The following is a 17,007-nucleotide window of genomic DNA, read 5'->3' as shown; positions in this document are numbered from 1 at the left end:
AACTCACTGAATGACCATCTGAGTTATTGTACTGACCACTTGACTGACTACATGACCGTCTACCTGTCTGACTATCTAACTAACTGACTAAGCAACTGTCTGACCAAGTGTCTGACTGACTGAATAACCCTATATCTGACCAATCATCAGTCAACTACCTAACCAACTGACCTAACATCTAACACAAGACTGACCATTTGTCTGGCTATTTGACTGAATGACTGACCAATCATATAACTGACTGACTTAATGTCTGTCTATATGTCTAATTGTCTAGCTGACAGACTGAATGAATGACAGTGTCTAACTGACTGATCATCTGACCATCTAAAGTGTCTGACTTAACAACTTACTGACCATTGATTTGACTGAGGATCTAAATAACTGACATCCTAGTGTCTAACTGACTGACTGACCCAACCACTGACTGTCTTATTTGTCCAACTGATCAGCTGGCTAACCGAATGACTTACCTAACATCTAAATAATGTCTATCTGCTTGACCATCTGACTGACTAACCCTCTGACTAAGCTTCTAACTGACTGACCATCTGTCTGACTGAGCAACCGTCTGACCAAGTATCTGGCTGACAGAATGATCAACCATCTAACAAACTAGTCAATTGACTTGGTCTGTCTAAGTTTGTAACTGATCAACTGACAGACTGAATGACTGACCTACCAACTGACTGATCATCTGACCATTTTACTATATGACTGAATTACTTACTGACCATCTGTCTGATTGAGCATCTAAATAACTGACAACCTAGGGAATAACTGATTGACTGACCCAACCACTGACTGTGTAAGTGTCTAACTGATCAGTTGGCTAACTGAATGACTGACCTAACATCTAAATAGTGTCTAACAGATTGACCATCTGACTGACTGGCTGACTAACCATCTGACCAAGTTTCTAACTGGCTGACCACCTGTCTGACTGAGCATATAAATAACTGCCGACCTATTGTCTAACTGACTGACTGACCCAACCACTGACTTTCTAAGTGTCTAACTGACCAGCTGGCTAACAGAATGACTGACCAACCATCTAAATAGTATCTAACTGATGGACCATCTGACTGACTGACTGACCATCTGACCAAGTTTCTAACTGACTGACTGACTGGATGAGTGCCTGACCAAATGACCATCTGAACGACTAAGTGTCTGACTGACCAACTGACCATCTGTCTGACTGAGCATCTAAATAACTGACAACCTAGTATCTAACTGACTGACTGACCCAACCACACTGACTATCTAAGTGTCTAACTGATCAGCTGGCTGACTGAATGACAAACCTACCATCTAAATAGTGTTTAACTGATTGACCATCTGACTAAGTGACTGACTGACTTACTGAATGAGTGACTGACCCAATGACCATCTGACTGACTGAGTGTCTGACTGACCACTTAATCTGACTTACTGACTGACTGAGCATCAACTAACAGTCTGACTGACTAACTGACCTTCTGTCTGACTAAGCATTTAACTGACCAAGCCACCCACTGACTGACTGACCAACCAACTGACTGACCAACTGAGTGTCTGACTGACCAACTAACCATCTGACACTGTGACTGACTGACCAACCGAGTGTCTGACTGACCATGTGAGTGTCTGCCTGACCATGTGAGTGTCTAACTGACCATCTGAGTGTCTAACTGACCATCTGAGTGTCTGACTGACCATCTGAGTGTCTGACTGACCAACTAACCATCTGAGTGTCTGACTGACCAACTAGCCATCTGAGTGTCTGACTAACCAACTGAGTGTCTGACTGGCTGACTGACCACCTAACAATTTGACTTACTGACTGACTGAGTGTCTGACTGACCAACTAACCATCTGACTGACTAACTGACTGTCTGTCTAAGCATCTAACTGACCAACCCACCCACTGACTGATTGACTGACCAACCACCTGACTTACTGACTGACTGAGTGTCTGACTGACCAACTAACCATCTGACTGACTTACTGACTGGCCATCTGTCTGTTTGAGCATCTAACTGACCAACCCACCCACTGACTGACTGACCAACAGACTGACTGGATGTAAAGCTTGGAGCGTGCTGTCATTTAGGGGTGGCCAGTTCACTCGTTTTTTGATCTTCAAAATGGTCAGATCTGACCTACCGCAGATCCTCGCCTCACTGTCCTTCTATCCATTTCTCTTTCCCTCTTTTCTCTCTCTCTTTCCCCAGACTTCACTTTGTCTTTGAACACACATGAAAGCATCGCTGGAGTCGATGTGTGTTCACCTCAGCAAACACCACTACAAAAGAACAGAAATAGAGGCTGCGCCAAGATTACGAAAAAGGTGAAGAATATCCAAGACAGTGTGTCTGTGTGTGGGTGTGTGAGCCTGTGATTTGTGAGGACAAAAGATGTCCTGAATTTGTAAAAAATAAATAAATAAATAAATAAAGAAAACCAGTGCTAACATATGGCACCAGGAAACTGGTCCTCCTTTTTGTTAACAAAAGCTACAATTGTTTATTATTTGACCTGAAAAAGAACAGTTCATTTATTTGGTTACATACTGTATATCCTCACTGTCCAATGAAAAACTCTAAAACAGCACCAACAGGAGATAGATAAAACCTTCATCACTTCCAATGGAACATAATGTAAAGTATATATTATTTTATGCAATTTTGGAGAATTTATGTATTAACTGATGTAGTAAACTAAAAACCTACAAAAAATGAAGATACTTGTTTTTCATTGGACAACAACGATATACAGCTCATTACATACAGCTACTTACACATATATTTACTACTTAGGTTTAAGGCATATTGTTATTTATAAGCACATAGAAATAAGAGAAAGAGGACAATAAAATATGCAGAGAAACAGAAGGACTAAAGTATGTAATTATAGAATCAGTGGAGTATACACACATATATACAGCTCTAGAAAAATAAAAAACAGAGACCACTTCAGTTTCTAAATCAGTTGCTCTGATTTTGCTATTTATAGGTATATATTTGAGTAAAATGAACATTGCTGTTTTATTCAATAAACTACGGACAACATTTATCTCAAATTGCAAATAAAAATATTGCCATTTAGAGCATTTATTTGCAGAAAATAAGAAATGGCTAAAATAATAAAAAGATGCAGAGAAAACAAGTTCATATTCATAAAGATTTAAGAGTTCAGAAATCGATATTTGGTGGAGTAACCCTGGTTTTTAATCACAGTTTCATGTATCTTGGCGTGTCCTCCTCCACCAGTCTTACACACTGCTTTTGGATAACTTTATGCCTCCACTCCTGGTGCAAAAATTCAAGCAGTTCAGCTTGGTTTGATGGCTTGTGATCATCCGTCTTTCTCTTGATTATATTCCAGAGGTTTTCAATTTGGTAAAATCAAAGAAACTCATCATTTTTAAGCGGTCTCTTTTTTTATTTTTCAGAGCTGTATATATACACATACATTGGGGGGGGGGGGGGGGGGCGGTTGGGTATATGTGGATTATCTCCTTCGAGCTCATTGCTAAAATGAATCACTGACTGTTGGAGAGGAGTGTGAGCCTAATGGTGAGTAAACACACACACACACAGAGTCGACCAGAAGGCCTGTTTCCTCTCTTTGTTCAGGGTTAAAAGACTAGACTTCTAACCCATCTGCTCTATAAACGCTGCTCTCTCTCTCTCTCTCTCTCTCTCTCTCTTTCTCTCTCTCTCTCTCTCTCTCTCTTTCTCTCTCTCTCTCTCTGAATTACATAACGCTGGCCAAATTACAAGATAAGTGCATGGGTCGACCCACTGTGATCTACACAGGGCAGGTGCAAATTTTGTAAGAAATCAAAGGAACCTACACACAGCTGTCAACCACACACTGCACAGCTTGATTTAGGTGATGTCAGCGTGTCTTTGCTATCGTATCGACTGGAAAAGTATGCCTTGTGCGGCTCAAAATGCACAATTGGCATGTACTAATTAAACTCTCTTAATTAATCAAGGATGTGTTGTGGGCTAAATGTGAAAAAAAACAATCACTTGCCATTCCCTCAAAGAGCCATTATTTTTTTTTTCTTTAGTTTTTTTTTTTTTTTTTTTTTAAGTGTTTATTGAAAAGGAATCGTATAAATGATTTCTTTACAAATTCTTCACATCAATAAGTATTGTTGACAAGATATACCATAAAAGTACAATCGTATATGCATAAGTGTACACATACCTAGATACATATATACATATACAGGTACCACTTTAAAATAAGACTACCTTTATAAAGGATTTATAAATGGTTTATAAACTAGATTACTACTTATTATTATTGATTAGGTTGTAAATGCCTTAAAAAACATTGATAAGCAGTTAAAACACATCAATTAAAATTTCCCATCAATTATGAGAAATAGTTAAATATACTTAGAAATATATTAGTATGACAGGTTTAATGCTGATGCATGGAAAACACAAAGTAAAATCAGTATCTGGAAATATCTGGTTTGGCAGTTTGCTAATTGTCAACTCACTGTTGCTATTTCTATATATATATGTGTTATATATTAATCAACTGCTTATTAATGGGTTTTAAAGTATTTGCAACCTAATTAATAACCATTAATAAACTCATTTATAAAAACCACTGATAAACCATTTATAAAGGTAGTCTTATTTTAAAGTGTTACCCATATACACATATCCACACATACATACATACAATACATATACACGTACATGCATGCATACACATTTGCACTTGCTCACATACACACATATATATTCATACATACATATACATACATGTACTCATACATACTTTCATACACCCTCCTCAACATCCATTCCTTACAATTACTACAAGATTACAGGTTATGTACCTGCTAAGTGTTAAACTACTTACAGGGTTTAAGGGACATTACAGTGAGTGTCCTATAAAATAAATACACTGGGGTAGGCAGATTTAACATAATTTACCCATTTTGCCCAATATATATTATAAAATATATCACTTTGGATTTTTAATAAAGAGCCATTTTAATAATAAATTAGTTAGCTAAGATTAGATAATCTTTTCTGAAGCTCAGTGCTTACATGTTTAGGAGAGACAATGAGCCATTTTGACATCTGTCTTGTAGTCCTTCTGGGCTCCAAGCCGTCTCTGTTTATCAAACTCATTGGCAATCTTTTTTTTTTTTAAATAGTTTTTTTTCCCTTTATCTCTGTGCATAAAGATGCTGTGCCCAATGCCAAGTGTGGGCTATAGGGGTATGGTATAAGAATTAGAATTAGAATTAATGTGAGTTGCAGAATTCCTCATTCAAAATCAGCAAAGTTCTAACATCTACTGCAAGGCCTTCAGTAGGGGTGTCAATTCAGCAAAGGGAGTGGGGGTTGGGAGCAATTTGACTTTTACCCTTAAATTCAGAATAAACACATGTATCCATGTACTTTTGATCAGATATTACATACATAAAACACTAGGGGTGTCACGATTTTGATATTTCATCGAAATCGATCAAAATTATGTCATGGTCTCGAGCCTCGAAGTCAAAAAGAGGATCGACGAGCCCTCCCTCTAAGCTACGCAGGCATGCGCTGCACGCTACGCAAATGACCATTAGTGCCTAATGTGGTGTATTACAGATCACTTGTATCACTTATCATCACTTATATGAAGCCCATCTTTTTAGATAATGTAAATTGGATGAATCAAACCAATGACTGACCATAGACTAATCTAAAAGTGGCATAGGCCTCTCTACTGTAAAAAAAAATAATTGAGAATCAAATCAAATCATTTTATCATATCATAGAATAAAATAAAATAAAATCGAGGATTTAGAGAATTGTGACACCCCTAATAAACACAATCACTAAGATCCCATAAAGAAGAAAAGACCAATAGCTTGGGTGGAAAAGATATATACACACACACACACACACACACACACAAACACACATTCCACACGCCTCTCCAGTCCAATAACCTGTTTTTACTCTGTAATATTTCAATCTGAAAGTCGTTGTGTTTCATTTGTAACAGTTTTGGGTTTAATATCTTCATCATTATCCTGCAGACTGCAGCTCTGAGCTCAGATTCTGATCACACACTGCAGTTTTATACCCTGATATAAAACAAACAATACCACCGTTTATCACCAACACTCACCAACAACACACACACACACATACACACACTGGCCTCAGTACACACACTGCTCTCCCTCTCTTATTCTCTCTCTACAGTTTACATTTCTGTTGTCTTTTTCCTCATATCAGTTTGGTCTCTCTTTATCTGAGGATCTTACCTTATCTCAGTCTTTCTATTTCTTTCCTTGTCTCACTCATCAGGTTTTCCCTTTTTTCAAGTGTTTATTTTTTCTATTTATCTCACTCTGTCATTACACTTCTCACATTTTCTCGGTCATTCTGTTTGACTCTTCATTTCACTTTCTCATCATTTTTTGTTCAATTTTCTTTTCTCTTTATCTCACTCTTTTCAGCTTTCTAAATCTTTGAATTTCCTCACTTTCCCATCAGATATTTCCTTGTTCTCAATCATCCTATTCTTCCTTGATCTCACTCTCCTAATAGATTTCTCATTTAATCTCATACCATTTCTCTCTTTATCTCATATCTTCAGATTTCTTACTTTATCTCACTCTTTCTTTTCTCTCTTTATCTCAGTCTCTCATCAAATAAACGGTAAAAACATGATAAAACATGATAAAATATAAAAAATGGTAAAACAATAAAAGATGGAAGCACAGTAAAATATGGTAAAAACATGGTAAAATATGGTAAAATATGTTAAAATAAGGTAAACATGGTAAAACATTGTAAAATATGGTAAAATATGTTAAAATAAGGTAAACATGGTAAAACATTGTAAAATATGGTAAACATGGTAAAATATGGTAAAATATGGTAAACATGGTAAAATATGGAAAAATATGGTAAACATGGTAAAATATGGTAAAATATGGTAAACATGGTAAAATATGGAAAAATATGGTAAACATGGTAAAATATGGTAAACATGGTAAAATATGGTAAACATGGTAAAACATGGTAAAATATGGTAAAATATGGTAAACATGGTAAAACATGGTAAACATGGTAAAAACATGGTAAAATATGGTAAACATGGTAAAACATGGTAAACATGGTAAAAAAACATGTTACAATATGGTAAACATGGTAAAACATAGTAAACATGGTAAAACATGGTAAACATGGTAAAACATGGTAAACATGGTAAACATGGTAAACATAGTAAAACATGGTAAAATATGGTAAAATATGGTAAACATGGTAAAACATGGTAAACATGGTAAAAACATGGTAAAATATGGTAAACATGGTAAAACATGGTAAACATGGTAAAAAAACATGTTACAATATGGTAAACATGGTAAAACATAGTAAACATGGTAAAACATGGTAAACATGGTAAAACATGGTAAACATGGTAAACATAGTAAAACATGGTAAAATATTTTAGAAAGTGGTAAAACAACAAAAGATGGAAACAGTAAAACATGGTAAAATATGTTAAAACACAGTAAACATGGAAAAACATGGTAAAATATGTTAAAATATGTTAAAATAAGGTAAACATGGTAAAACATTGTAAAATATGGTAAACATGGTAAAATATGGTAAAATATGGTAAACATGGTAAAATATGGAAAAATATGGTAAACATGGTAAAATATGGTAAACATGGTAAAATATGGAAAAATATGGTAAAACATGGTAAAATATGGTAAACATGGTAAAATATGGTAAAATATGGTAAACATGGTAAAACATGGTAAAACATGGTAAAATATGGTACACATGGTAAAACATGGTAAAAATGGTAAACATGGTAAAACATGGTAAACATGGCAAAATATGGTAAACATAGTAAAACATGGTAAACATGGTAAAATATGGTAAAATATGGTAAACATGGTAAAACATGGTAAACATGGTAAAATATGGTAAACATGGTAAAACATGGTAAACATGGTAAAATATGGTAAACATAGTAAAACATGGTAAAATATGGTAAACATGGTAAAATATGGTAAACATAGTAAAACATGGTAAAATATGGTAAACATGGTAAAACATAGTAAAACATGGTAAACATGGTAAAATATGGTAAAATATGGTAAACATGGTAAAACATGGTAAACATGGTAAAATATGGTAAACATGGTAAAACATGGTAAACTATGATAAACATGGTAAAACATGCTAAAATATGATAAACATGGTAAAATATGGTCAAATATGATAAACATGGTAAAACATGGTAAAATATGGTAAACATGGTAAAATATGGTAAAATATGGTAAACATGGTAAAATATGGTAAAATATGGTAAACATGGTAAAATATGATAAACATGGTAAAATATGGTAAAATATGATAAACATGGTAAAATATGATAAACATGGTAAAATATGATAAACATGGTAAAACATGGTAAAATATGATAAACATGGTAAAATATGGTAAAATATGATAAACATGGTAAAACATGGTAAAATATGATAAACATGGTAAAACATGGTAAAATATGATAAACATGGTAAAATATGATAAACATTGTAAAACATGGTAAAATATGATAAACATGGTAAAATATGGTAAAATATGATAAACATGGTAAAACATGGTCAAATATGATAAACATGGTAAAACATGGTAAAATATGATAAACATGGTAAAACATGGTAAAATATGATAAACATGGTAAAATATGGTAAAATATGATAAACATGGTAAAATATGGTAAAATATGGTAAACATGGTAAAATATGGTAAAATATGATAAACATGGTAAAACATGGTAAACTATGGTAAAATATGATAAACATGGTAAAACATGGTAAACTATGGTAAAATACGATAAAACATGGTACAATATTTTTAAAAAGTGGTAAAACAACAAAATATATAAAAACAGTAAAAGCATGGTAAAACATGGTAAAACCTGAAAAACATGGTAAAATATTTAAAAAGTGGTAAAACGATAAAAGATGGAAACAGTAAAACATGGTAAAAACATGGTAAAATATTTTAAAAAGTGGTAAAACAACAAATATGAACTTGTTTTCTTTGCATTATTTGAGGTCTGAAAGCTCTTGCATCTTTTTTGTTCTTTCAGTCATTTCCCATTTGCAAATAAATGCCAATATTTTTATTTGGAATTTGGAAGAAATGTTGTCAGTAGTTTATAGAATAAAACAACAACAACATGAGTGCATGCTGGGAAATGGAGTCTTTTGCTGAGTAGTTCAGAGTTTGGAGGAGGCAGACTGACAGCAGAAGTAAATCATTGTTCTTATTATACTAATAGTAATTTGCTGTAATATTTATTCACAGTGAATTATTGTTTTGCTTTTAACTTACTGTAAAATGTTTGATAAACTTTGTTTAGAATGGCCTGAAGAAACACAGCAACCATCATAGCAACCACCAAGAAACACCATAGCATCCCCTCAGTAATAATTCAGCTATTGAGTGAAATACATGATCAACAAGATTTACAGCACCTGAGCAACCACCCGGAAACCCTCTGCATCTCCCGTAGCAACCACCTGGTATACCATGTATAATGAGGAGTGTGGAGAATGTATTTATTTATATCACTGTGCTTGGAGCAGCTGTTCTAAATAAACACACAGTGACGCTTCCCCTGAATGATGAATAGATAAATGAACATGTTTTATGCATAATACATCCTGCTAAAACACAACTACTGTACCACACAGCTTCAAACGAGCTCAGCGTTCAGAGCGGAGCTGTTTACTCGCCGGGTGAGCGCTCATGAGCTGAAGTGACCTTCTTTTAAAACACAACAAAAGTACAGTACTTTCAAATCTGCCAACGTTAGTTTTTTCTACATTCTTTCCTTTCAGACGTTCAGGTAAAGGCCGGGCGAGGTTTATCTTCTAAAGCGTGGATTTGATTCCCTTTAATCAAAGCCTGAGGGACGCACTTGAAACAGGCGATCTGCTGGAATATGCACAAACGCTTAGCGTTTGATAGCCGGCCCCGGCTCCTTGTCGTCGCTTTGTCGCTGAAAATGCTTGTTTAGAGTTTCCAAAAAAGCTTCTAGTGCTTGACGCGTGTTTTGATGTTCTCGTTTCTTCACTCAAACCTCCGCAACATCGTCTCCGCCGAGGGAGCGCTTATTACGACCTGTTTATCCATCCAAATCAACGCTCTGTCAGTGTTCGCTTGACGAGAGCTTTGATATTTCTTAACCTCCTTTTGTTTTACGCTGTTTTGTTGTGTTTGCTTGCGTGTTTCTGCTTTGATTTTAAGCCAGATTTGTCACATTATGATTATTTTTATTATTTTAACAGATATTCTCGCATGTTCTCCAGAGAATTACTGCATTTTTCACACTATAAGGAGCACTTAAAATCCTTTCATTCTACTTTTTCTAATTCTAATTCTATTTTTACCAGGTTTATTAAGTTGTAAGCAGCAGTAAAGCCAATCCACTGAAGTAAAGCATTATAAATAGTAAAGTTTCTCCAGCACCAAGGCTGAAGCAGTATTAGCATTAGCTGCTAACTGTACTCTCTCAATAGCACTAGCTCTTTCAACATTCAGAGGTAAGTATTTCGGACTGTAGCCTCCGTGTTTTCTGTGTTAAAACAAGCTACGTGGCACCAACCACTAGCTAATAGCGCCCTAGCTTAACGAAACACTCGGGGTTCCTCAGTCTAGTGCTGTCAGGTAGCATTTACTAGCGCTACTGCTAACCGTGGCTATCAAAATATTGGATATCTAATCTTACTGTGCATTTTCATGAGAGAAATCTGTGTAGATTAACATCCAGTGCTCGTTTAACTTTGAAAGAATATGAAAGTGGGCATAAAAGAAGAGGAGAAACTGTGGAAAAAGAGGGCTGAGAAAAGAGCTGTAAGATGTAAGATGAAACGGGGATAAAGAGCAGGGAAAATAGGAGAAACAATAAAAAAAAATAGATGAGCAGAAAAGACAGGATTTTAGAAGATTTTAGTAGAGAAGAAATTAGGTGGTTGGACAATGAAACTGAAACACCTGGTTTTAGATCAAAATAAAAAGTTCTGGTGGAAACAGGAGAGTTGAGGTGGACACTGAATTCTGCCATGATTTGGGCAGCCGTGGTTTTATGTTCATCCCTTTCAGACAGCTTCCTCTTACAGCGTCCACAGTTAATCCTGTTGGATGTAGTTTGTTCTTCTTGGTGGTATGCTGACATTACCCTGGATACCGTGGCTCTTGATGCATCACAAAGACTTGCTGTCTTGGTCACAGATGCGCCAGCAAGACGTGCACCAACAATTTGTCCTCTTTTGTATGTCATCCATAATGTTGTGTGCATTGCAATATTTTGAGAAAAACTGTGCTCTTACCCTGATAATTTAACCTTAACACTCTGCTTATACTGCTCCAATTTAGCCATGAAACCTCCCACACTAAAATGACAGGTGTTTCAATTTCATTGTCCAACCCCTGTATAATGCGTGGCCACGACTTATTAAGGTGAAATAATTAACGCATGGGAATGAGATCATAATGTGTGGGAACATTCCCACGCCTTAATAATTAGTGGCCAAGCCTTAGTTACCTCAATGATCTCGATTCCACACCTTAATTATCTCGTTCTCATGCTTTAATAAGATGTGGCCATGCCTTAGGATCTCATTCCCATATCTTAATAATAAGTCTTTTTTTACATGATGTGTAGGAATAGACAAGATAAGCATTAGACGAATAATTTGAAACTTACTGAGATTTATTACAAATGGATGTTTATAGGTAGCAGTAAGTTATACAATGCCAGAAACCACATAAACACAACTATTACAGATTACTCAACATCTCCACACTGTTTGAGCAGAGTGTATGATGCTAATTGCTATCTATAAGCTTCTGTTATTTGTTAGATACATTTGTTAGGTCTCCTCCCTATCAAAACATTAAAAAGCTAAACTTTCCCAGATATGTTGTGGCTGATTGGCTACCTTTCAAATAAGTGTGTGTGTGGCCAAACAAGCATTAGTTTACCCAATTTTCTTCCATACAGTCTGATTGCAAATTACAGGTAAGGCTGGGAAAATGAATGTGTGTGTGTGTGTGTGTGTGTGTGCTGATATATAATCAGTGGTGCGGTTAACGCAGACTGTGTCTCAGAGTCAGTGGGCTAGAAGTGAAGTCTAGACGAAGCAGAGCGGGTTCAGATTAGCTCCAGCTCTCATCAATATGAGCCTTCATTACAGAGAAATGAAAAAGTAGGAGCTGATAATATAACCAGAGCACAGATGTCGGAGGAGCCTGTCTGAGCGGGAGAAGTGATACACTATGGACCCTATTTTAGTAATCTATAGGCACTAGAGCGCCAGAGCGCTAGTTACACACCCCAGGATGGATTTAGGGCGTGTCGGTGTGTTTTTATAGTTTTATATCGTGAGCTCAAATCACGTATAAACAAAAGGCATGTAAGAATTATCTTAATTAATCATGGGTGTGTTTTGGGTGTAGCAGGAAATAAACCAATCAGAGGTTCACTTGCCATTCCCTTTAAAAGTCAGTTGTGTGCTCTGACTTTGGCGCGTTCGTATCTTAACAGGGCTTTTGCAGAGTTTTGCGTGTCTCAGTAGAGGAAACTAAACTGCTTGTTCACGCTGTAAAGGTGTGCCAGCAGGCAATTTAAGGCAACAGCAAGTTAATTTATTTTGTATTCTGTGTATTTTTGATGTAAAAGCTGGATTTGCATGTGTGTGTGTGTGTGTGAGTGTGTGCAAGGAGTAGGGGTGCATGCTTCAAGCATGCCACGCCTGCTGTACAATAGGTATGAATGGGTGACTGTCGACTGTTGTCAGGGTTTTAATCAGTCAGTGGAGCACCTGTGTTTTCCACTCTATAGGCTCGGTGTTTTCTGTGTTAAAACAAGCTACGTGGGACAAAGCCCGCCAGCTGATAGCATCCTGGCTTACCGGAACACTCAGGGTTCGACAGTCTACTGCTATCGTGTTGCATTTACTAGTGCTGCTGCTAACCGTGGCTAGCACTGCTGCTAACCGCACTATTGAAAATATTGGAAATCTAAACTTTCTGTAAGTTTTTAGGAGAGAAATCTGTGTAGGTTAATATCCATCGCTCGTTTGACTTTGAAAGAAAATGAAGTTGGACGAAAGAGAGAAGAGAAAAATAAAAAAGAGGGAAGAGAAAAGACTTGCAGAGATGAGATAAAATGGGGCTCAAGAGCAAGGAAAAGAGGAGAAGAAATGAAAAGAGGTGAGCAGAAAAGACAAGATTTTAGAAGAGTAGAGAAGAAATTATAGGACATGAGAAGCAAGGGAGAGAAGAGCTGAGAAAAATGGAGATAAGCTCTGATGATATGCTCTACAATAGGTATGGATGGGTGACTATTGACTGTTGTCAGGGTTTAAATCAGTCAGTGGTGCACCTGTGTTTTCCACTGCCAAGATAGAAACACACCAGAAATTTACCTGAACACACCTCACTTCCAGACCACCACGCCCATCAGTGTAAATATATTCCTAAACATATTCTTGGAACTGAACTCAGAGTTGTGTTCACGGCTGTAGATAAGTGGTTTGGCTTTACAGGAAGCTGATTAGACTTTAACATGTTCGTTTATTCCAAATCCACAGAGAGAACTTGATCATTGGCTTTGAGAAGAGTTTTGAGGAAGCCTACCTAGGTGCTCGTAAACTTTTGACGGGCCGATTAGAGCTCTAAAAAGCTTTTGCTGGAAAACTCTCTGTAGTCCTCTGTTTCTCAGATGGGCGTTTGATTAGCTGTGTCTGACAGGTAGTTCATTTTCCAGACTTAATGTGGATGTGTGGAGTTGCAGAGAGGAGGATTGCATTTTCCCCGACTAACAGCCGTGATTAATAATGACATCTACAAGAGAGTGTGTGTGTGTGTGTGTGTGTGTGAGTGAGAGAGAGAGAGAGAGAGAGAGAGAGAGAGAGAGAGAGAGAGAGAGAGAGCAAGCGGAACTGTTCTGCCTTCACAGTTATTAATGATTAGAGGGAGATTTAATATATGACAAGGAGAGAAGAGAAGAGAAGAGAAAAGAAGCGATGGGAAGAGAAGTGATGGGAAGAGAAGAGAAGAGAAGAGAGAATGGAAAGACAAATAGAGAAGGGAATAAAAGAGGAGGTGAAAGATAAAAATGGAGGAGAAACAGAAGAGGAGAAAGCACTAGAAAGTGGAGAGAATAGATGAGACAAAATTAAATTGGAGAAGAAGAGTCTAGAAAAAAAAGAACAAAATAAAATGTGAGAGTAAAATAGATAAGAGAAAAAAATTGAGAAAAAAGATATGAAGAGGAGAGAAGAGAGAAGAGATAAGAAGAGGAGAGAAACAAGGAGAAGAGATGAGAAGTAATGAGAAGGAATAAGATGAAAGAATTAAGGGAGAGACAATAAAAATAGGTAAAATATGAAAGAAAACAGAGAACAGATGAGACAGAAGGAGAAGAGTATAGTAATGAAGAGAAAAGGGGATATGTAAATAGATGAGAAAAGAAGAGAAACAAGGAGAAGAGATGAGGAGAATGAATGAGATGAAAGAATAGAGGAAGAGATGAGAAGAAATTAGTTGAGGTAAGATATAAGAGAGGAGAAGAGAAGAGATGAGATTGGAGGAGAAGAGTAGAGGAATGAAGAGAAAAGGGGATATGTGAATAAATGAGAAAATCAGAGAAGAAGAGAAGAGAACTACAGTCTGTATCTATTCACCTGTACAGGAGGTGTTTCTGAGCGGTAAGGTAATTGGAGTTAATGAACTCAACACTTAATTATGTGTGTAAATGTGTCATACGTTTAAACCTTTATACATCTTTCCCTCTCTCTTTCGGTCTCTCTCGCTCTCTCATTCTCTCTCTCTCTCTCTCTCTCTCTCTCTCTATGTCTCTCTCTCTCTGTGTAAGAGGTGTGAAGTGCTGTAGAGTATAAGGGCTATAAACACTCTATCAGCTCTGTGCTCTGTGTTGGTGAGCTGTTAGACTGTTAGACTGCAGTTAAGTGTCTCTATCAGACTCTACACGCCTCCTCCAAATCATCCACTTTACATTTAGAGCTTAAGTACAGAGAGACTGATTCACCTCCTCCATCAACACCACCATTACCAACAATGTCACCATCACCACCATCACCAGTACCAACAATATTCCCATTACCAACAGCAGTGCCAGCATCACCAACACCACTATTACCAACAATAGTACCATTACCAACAATGTCATTATTACCAACAACACTGCCAGCATCACCAACACCGCCATTACCAACAACACCACTTCCAGCATCATCAACACCACCATTACCAACAGCACTGCCAGCATCAACAACACCACCATTACCAACAATAGTACCATTACCAACAATGTCATTATTACCAACAACACCACCATTACCAACAACACCACTGCCAGCAACACCAACACCACCATTACCAACAACACCACTGCCAGCATCACCAACACCACCATTACCAACACCACTGCCAGCATCAACAACACCACTGCCAGCATCCCCAACTTCACCATTACCAACACCACCATTACCAACACCACCAGTACCAACAGCACTGCGAGTGTCACAACACCACCATTACCAACAGCAGTGCCAGCATCACCAACACCACCAGTGCCAACAGCACTGCCAGCATCAACACCACCACTGCCAGCATCCACAACTTCACCATTTCCAACAGCTACACCTTTACCAACAACACCACTGTCAGCACCACCAACACCACCATTACCAACAGCACTGCCAGCATCACCAACACCACCAGTACCAACAGCACCATCACCAACAGCACTGCCAGCATCCCCAACTTCACCATTACCAACACCATCAGTACCAACAGCACTGCCAGTGTTACCAACACCACCAGTACCAACAGCACTGCCAGTGTCACCAACACCATCAGTACCAACAGTGCCACCATTAATAACAGCACTGCCAGCATCCACAACTTTACCATTACCAACAGCGTCACCTTTACCAACAACACCACTGTCAGCACCACCAACACCACCAGTACCAACACCACCAGTACCAACAGCACTGCCAGCATCCCCAACTTCACCATTACCAACACCATCAGTACCAACAGCACTGCCAGTGTCACCAACACCACCAGTACCAACAGCGTCACCATTACCAACAACACCACTGCCAGCGTTACAAACAGCTTTTTTAAAGAGCAGCAGGGGAAGCAATTTTATTTTATTTTATTACTGTTGTGTGGAAAGACCCAGTGTGTGATCAGATCAGACCTGTAATCACTTACATATCTGCCTGAGATATCGAACTGCATGCTGAATTTTGCAGCAATCTAGAGACTTCATTTCGGCAATTAGCTTAACATTAAAAAAATAATGCCTAATAAACTAAAAAAAAATCAGTAGTCAGAAAGTCAGTATTTATACCTGTAAATCTCTAAACACAACATCAGAATACACTCAAATCAGCACAGCAGCTCTGTTATATAAGTAGATAAAAACAGTATATACAGTACAGTAAAACAACAGTGTGTGGATTAGACAGTGAAGTAATCTGTCAGCTGTTGTAAATGTGAAGTGTATTGATGTCTAATCCTCTGAAGGCACTCTAAAGGCCCCGAACATGAGCGTGTTTTGCTGGAGTGCCTTACGTAACCTTCATTAGGGAGGTAAAACACGGGTGATGTCAGCAGTGATAAAGGCTGGGCGTATGATATTTGGCATATTCAGTGTGTTTACCCCTGCAATGCTTTCAGAAAATGTGTGTATGGCATCATAACACACTCCGAGAGCACTAAACCTGCAGCTTTCTGCCATCCAAAGCAGGAAATATAAAAAGTGCTCTGTCCTCTCTGGTCTAGTCTAGTTTAGCAGTGAGACGTAGAATCACGCAAAGCCCCTAAAACTTACCCTGAGAAAATAAATTGGGACACGTACAGTATCTGCAGTGCTTTCTGAAGATTATCTTCACAAAGAAACTCATAATTTTTA

The 17,007-nt window shown here is 37.4% G+C and overlaps 1 protein-coding gene across 1 annotated transcript in view; it reads right to left on the bottom strand.

Annotated features, from left to right (window-relative positions):
* Positions 1 to 17,007, bottom strand: part of si:dkeyp-14d3.1 (transmembrane protein 132C) — a 486,063-nt gene that overhangs the window by 47,188 nt on the left and 421,868 nt on the right. The gene's annotated exons all lie outside the window — the stretch shown is intronic.

This window comes from Astyanax mexicanus, chromosome 12 (genome assembly GCF_023375975.1).
Source record: "Astyanax mexicanus isolate ESR-SI-001 chromosome 12, AstMex3_surface, whole genome shotgun sequence".
In the NCBI taxonomy this organism is placed as follows: domain Eukaryota; kingdom Metazoa; phylum Chordata; class Actinopteri; order Characiformes; family Acestrorhamphidae; genus Astyanax; species Astyanax mexicanus.
The sequence above is the reverse complement of the archived record's forward strand: the minus strand, read 5'-3'. Positions and strand labels throughout refer to the sequence as shown.